The sequence below is a fragment of the Glycine max genome, chromosome 6 (assembly GCF_000004515.6).
Source record: "Glycine max cultivar Williams 82 chromosome 6, Glycine_max_v4.0, whole genome shotgun sequence".
NCBI classification, from domain to species: domain Eukaryota; kingdom Viridiplantae; phylum Streptophyta; class Magnoliopsida; order Fabales; family Fabaceae; genus Glycine; species Glycine max.
Window position 1 is genome coordinate 33911294 of NC_038242.2, and position 6444 is coordinate 33917737.

General features: G+C 36.4%; 1 non-coding gene and 1 pseudogene across 1 annotated transcript; both read right to left on the reverse strand.

The window, feature by feature from the left end:
• Nucleotides 1-1177: 1177 nt before the first annotated feature.
• Nucleotides 1178-1262, reverse strand: LOC113002007 (uncharacterized; annotated as a pseudogene).
• A 394-nt stretch (nucleotides 1263-1656) lies between these two features.
• Nucleotides 1657-1736, reverse strand: LOC113002003 (small nucleolar RNA Z199). Its single transcript, XR_003267533.1, has one exon. It is a non-coding gene; the product is annotated as a small nucleolar RNA Z199 (small nucleolar RNA).
• Nucleotides 1737-6444: the final 4708 nt, after the last annotated feature.

Sequence of the window (6444 nt, forward strand, 5' to 3'; positions counted from 1 at the left end):
ATATACCCTTTGATTGTAGATTCTCTGAACACTGGTTCGATCACGACAAAGGCAAGAGCAGCAACATTCATTGGTGATCCTTCTATGAGCACTCCAAAACTCACAGTTGCTCCCAAACCAACTGATTGTTGTTGGCTTTTCAGATCATCGCATGTTGCGTTATGTTCAGCACATGGGAGTGTATGCAGTGTAAACACCACATTTTGTCTTTTAGACACGAAAACTTTACCTAGCTTGATAAAGTTGTTACATGGGGAGGTCCATGCAACTGCTTGTGAAGAAATACAGACACTCTCCACATTGGTTTTGGAAGATTTTCCCCAAAGGGGAGCTCGTGTTTCGCATGACTATAATGCACTAAGGTTCATATTAGACATTTTGAACTGGGAAAACCTGCAGGCCACCTCCAACCTTGAGGGCAAGGTTGATTTTCCAGGGGAGGGTATTGATAGCAATATGACCCAAGCACTCAGCAGCAGGCCCAAGAGGACACTTGGGAGGCCTACACATTTCGAGGATTATGAGTGATCTTTTCCTTCTCACTTCAGTATATTCTTGCTCTGTCAATTAGTTAGAAGCACTAAGTTAGTTATCACCACTACCTATTGTTGTTATTCTCCCATAACAGAATTTGTCCTATTGTAATCAAGCCAATGATTGGCTTAGTATTCACCTACAACATCTCTATATAAATCAGATAATTGAATAAAATGGGCAAGAAAAGTTTATCAGTTAGCTCTTACTTATCTTAGTGTAGCTTAGTCTACTAACTCAAACAAAACTTGAGAACTAAATATACTCATAGAGGCTCCCAAACTCAATGATGACACTACCATCTCTGGCTCTATGAAATCTTATGTACATGAGTCAAACGGGAAGTCTACAGAAAGATAATCCTTATAGCAGTTTCTCACCAATAAAAATCCTACTTTCCAATCGTTATACAATTTTACGATAAAAAAGATGCCTGTTTCAGGCTAGTTAAATTGCAGCTATCACATGTCAAACCTGAAGGCACTGGAAAAAATCCACCGTATTTTACATCTTTGACAGATTAGGTAGTGACCACATGAAATAAGTTTGCTCTACATAAAAGCATGAGACTCCTCAGAAATCTCCCACCAATACAAAAAATTACTAAATAAAAAAATTGATTTCATAAATTCAATAATGAATTAAGTTGCTCAGTAATAGAATTGTCATTCTCATTGATTTGAAAATCTCTAACATGTGAATTTGATTCTAATTCTTCACCGCAAAACACAAAATCAAAACCTAAACTTAAAAAACCAAAATTGAGATCTAAAAAACGAAATTGAGATTTTGAACAACATGAATGATAGAGGCTCTCATCTAAGATGATATCTCTACTCACATTATCGAATCATAATAGTGTATTCTGCGCTAAGCCAGAAAATCACTAAGCCAAAGCCACATAAAAATTCAACTAAAAAGATTACGAAATTCAAAAAATTATTTGCGATTTGAGATCAGAAATGGGTAAGGGTTGTCGATCACGGTGATTCAAAAACATGGACCAATGTAAACATCATCGTCTCTCTTGGTTGTTCACTCTAATCAAACACTAAGGAAAAAAAATGGATATTTAGAAAACACAAAAAGAACTCAAAAATTAATTCTAAAAAATGGAGAGTTAATCATCAGAGACTTAAATACTATGAATCATGGAACGAATCCAATCATATTGTTGCAAATTTTTTCTCATCACATGATCCATATACAAAAATGAAAAAAAAAAACCAATGAAGAAGAAAACCAAGTTTCAGAAAAAGAGAAAACCTAATCAAACCAAATGGATATAGAACAAGCTTTGTTGCAGATGGAAAAGGCACACAAGAGAGACACAATGAAAGAAAAACTTGTTGCACTTATTTATAAACAAGCACCGACATTAGGATCGGGTTCTTCAGTGGTGACCACAGCCAGGGGGAGCCGTTCGACGGGAGCTTGGGGATGCTAGCACACTCGTTCTCGCCGACGAATGGGAGGTTCCACCTGGATGCTGCCGAGGACTTGGTGGTTTCTGGTGACGTGACGCAGTCGACGCTGTCTGATGTAGCCCCATGTGGAGCTTGTACGCCTTGAAACTTCTTCATCAATGGAGTCCTTTTCTTCTTGAAGATCAATGATAGTAGAATAGAGAAGGAGGAAAGGTGATTGGAGATGCCACTTCAAGGAGAAGATGAGTGAAGAACAAGCTTAGCACCATAGGAAGTCATGAATAAGAGCTTGAAGGTAAGAGAAGATGAGTAGAGGGAGAACTAGAGAAGGAGCATGAAATTTTATAGCTCAAATGAGGTTTGAACTTTGAAGTGTAATTCTCAAATGATCAAAGTTTAGACCTCATTTGAGGCATAAAATTTCATGATCCTTTTCTCCTTCTCCCTCCACTCATCTTCTCCTACCTTCAAGCTCTTATCCATGGCTTCATATGGTGGTGTGCTTGTTGACTCATCTTCTCCTTGAAGTGGCGTCTCCAATCAACCCTCATTCTTCATTCCGCTGTCACTGATCTTCAAGAAGAAAAGAACTCCATTGATGAAGAAGATCCAAGGCCTACAAGCTCCACATGGAGGTACATCATGTGGTATCAGAGCATCTTCATCTAGGTGATGTTCTTTTGCTTCCTTTATCTTTTTGTTTGGTCAATTCACTTTAATAGCTTGTTCTTCATCTTCTTCTCCATGTATCTCCTCCATTGTCTTGTGGTTTGGTGCTGTTTAGAGTAGATTAAAAAAAATAAATCGATTAAATCTTAGATCTACACTTGTTCTTGCATTTCTATGGTTCAAATTTTATAGATCCACTATTGAATCATGTTTTTGTGTTGATTTTAGGTTCTATCATTTCTCAGTCATAATCTTCTTGTGCTAAACCTTTAGATCTCCATTTTGTTGCAAAATATTTATTAGAAAAGAAAAAACAAAAATCTAAGTGTAAATCACTTCATTCATGTTGTCTTAGAGTCATGTTTAGTCATAATAATTGTCACATTATGTTCTAAGTTTGTGTTGAATTTTAATTTTGTTGATTGAATTCTACATACATTTGTTTATGTATTCTTGCAATTCTTAGCCTATCATTTGAATTTTGAGTCAAATCTTGCATGTTAATTAGTCCTTAACATGTTCATGCAAAATTCTTAGAGAGTCTTTGATTGTGAACCTTTTCTTGAACTTTTAGATTTCCTTATGCTTGTGTCTATTGTGAATTTGAGTTTTGGTGATTGAATTTCTGGCTAAAATTTTGATCCTTAGTGAATATTGAACTCCTAAAAGTGTGGTAAACAAGCCTAGTGAGTTCAACATACATAGGAAGGTTGAAAGTAAGCTTGAGGCAATCAATATACCATGCTTAAAAAAAATTTGAAGTCTGAAGTCGCTGGTGCTGACAGCTTGAACATACGAACTTGTAAAACTTATTGGGAATTGGTCACTACGAATTTTGAGCTGAAATTTTTAGTTCATTTTCTAGACATCTGGAAAAAAATTAGAAAAAAATAACCAAGTGATTTGGATAAAAGAAAAAAAAATAAGAATAATCATACAAGTTGGTAGAAAAATCAGTGTCCAGGAAAAATAAAAATAAAAAAGTGAAAGGGAAGTGTGCTTGTTGTTTTGACTCAAAATTTGTTCTATAATTAGTGCTTATTTTAGACCAATATTAGTTCTAAAATTTCAATTCAAAAGTAGTGTGAAAACAAGTGCCAAAACTAGAGGTTTTTTGAGTGTTTTATTTTAGTTTTTTTTACTCTACTCTAGAGCCATTCTAGGTTTCTCTTTTAGTCCTAGCCTGCTTTTATGTGCTTTTCATTGCTTTAGTTGTTGAAAATCCTTGAAAATTTGTCTTGCTAAAAATATATTGGTTTAACTTTCATTTCATTTTTTTGGTCTATGGTTATTGCTTGTCTCTTTGTTCCTTTGTTTGTGAGTTGCCATATAGGAAATTGGAAAGGAGGATTGGAGCCATCAATTGAAGAATTTGAGTCAAGAAGCAAGGGGCCAACCACCTTAAGAGCTATTGGACTAAGAAACACTCCAAATCGAGTGAAACAGCAAAGAGAGAACAACTACCAAAATTGATGACTTTTTTTTTTTGTAATTTTGTAATTGACAATTTACTTGTAATTGGACACTTGTACATTTACCTTCATTGCTTTCAAATTTTGTAACAAAAAAGCTTTTCATTGGAAGTGTGTTCAGAGCCTCCAATAGGTTACCCTACTTCCATTTGTGTGTAATAATTTTAGGCAATTTTCCCTTAGGATAGTGAGTGTATTGTTGGGAACGTTAAATATGGTCATCCGAACACTCTTAGGATCCGTCTAGTTTACATTTCTTGCACTTTAATTTCTTGCTTACTTTCATAGGTTATTTTCTTTACTAGTCACACCTAGTTTATCTTGTTATTGCATAATACTTTCTTCTTGCTTGTCACACTTATCTTGAGTTCTTTTGAACCCTAGCTTTTACCTTTTTGCAAACCCCCAACAAGAAAAACCCACAACTTAGGAACCAACATGAGTCATCATTCATCTAGTGTTAATGGTGAGGGTACTAGTTATAAGGACCCTCTATCTAGAATATTAGATGAGTTGAGTTCCCTCGAGTTATGGAAAGAAAATCTAGAAAGAAAAGAAAAAGGAAAAGGTAGGGTAAAAATAAGTCAAGATGAAAGGGAACAAATAAGGGCAGAAGAAAGAAAGAAAATACTAAAAGAGTTAAGAAAAGAAAAACATGCCTCCTATAGTAGTCATGACTCGTGCAAGAGCCTAAGTGAAGAACTTAATAACTATTTAGATGAAGGCATAGGTCACATCCTAGACCTCACTCCCATAGGAGAGAAAAGGAAAGAAAGCCTCAAGTGGCTAACATTAACCTTCCATACTTCCGCGGGAAGGACAATGTAGAGGCTTATTTAGATTGAGAAATAAAGGTTGAGCAACTCTTTGCTTGCCATCATACAAGTGAGGAAAAGAAGGTTCCTTTGGATACCCTTAGCTTCCAAGGGTATGTCCTCTATTGGTGGACTTCTGTTGTTAGGGAAAGAAGGATTCATGGGAGTCCTCCAGTAGAGTATTGGAATGACTTGAAAAGTACCCTTAGGAAGAGGCATATCCCCTCCTACTATGAAATAAAACTTATGGACAAGCTCCAAAGGCTTAAACAAGGGAGTATGAGTGTTGAAGAGTATAGGCGACAAATGGAACTACTCCTTTTGAGAGTTGGGCTTAGGGAGGAGGAAAGAACAAATATTGTTGGGTTCCTTAGTGGACTTAATATGGAAGTGAGGGACAAGGTTGAGCTCCTTCCATATAGGGACCTAGATGGCCTAGTCCAACTTTCCATAAGGGTATAGCAACAACTTAAAAGGAATCCTACTTCAAAATCTTATGACTCTCACTCTTATCCAAAGAAAGACCAAGGTCAAGGCATCTTAGGGGTTGCACCTTCTAAGCCCAAAGATGATAAGGGAAAGAATAGAAAAAGAAAAAAGAACAACCTTTAATGGTTAAGGAGGAGTGTAATAAGGTTAGTGTCTCCTCCAAGAGGTTAGCTAAGAAGGAAAGTCATTTTGCAATAAAGACAAACATTAAAGAAATTTCCCTTCTTAGATTACCTCCACATCTTCTCCTTTGTAAAAGAACACTTGTTAGCACTGCCATACCTCTTGAGCTTGAGGTTATTCCTCAAGTAAAGGAGTTGTTGAATGAGAGTTTGGTTCGTAAGAGCTTAAATCCTTGTGCTTTGTTGGTGCCGAAAATAAGTATTATGAGGCATCAAATCCCTATGATAGGTGGTATGATGATTGTGTTGAGTGGTGCAACCCTCTTTTGTAAAATCACCCATGCATCCAACATCTTCATGATTCTCGTACATAGGGACTTATTAGGTAGGTTTGTTGTTATTTTTGGTTTCAATACAAACCTAGGTGCTCATATGGGACACCTTAAGTTTGTTGTACTTTTTGGTAGGAGTAATCAATATGAAAATACAAAAAAGGTATGTTTTATTGCATTACTTTCCTTAATTTTTTAAATAGTGATCAAGGGGTTCCCATGAACCCTAAGAGAATAAAGGTCATTCCTAAGTGGCCCACTCCACCAAGTATAAGGAAAATTTGGGGCTCCTGTGACTTAACAAACTTTTACAAAAGGTTTGTCTCATATTTTTCTATACTTGTAGCACTACTCATTGAGGGCACCCTACACTTTAAGGGCACCCTACACTTTAAGTTAAGACTACCCTAGTAGTACAGGGTTTTAGCCTTATATTTCAGGGCATTTTGAGTAGTCTTTGTAGTAGGGACTTTTTTGTATTTTTGTGTATTTTTTTTTTGGGGGGGGGGGGGGGGGTGAGCTTAGCTATTGGAGGGGTGTGTGTTCCTATGGGAGTGAGCTTAGCTATTGGAGGGGTGTGACAC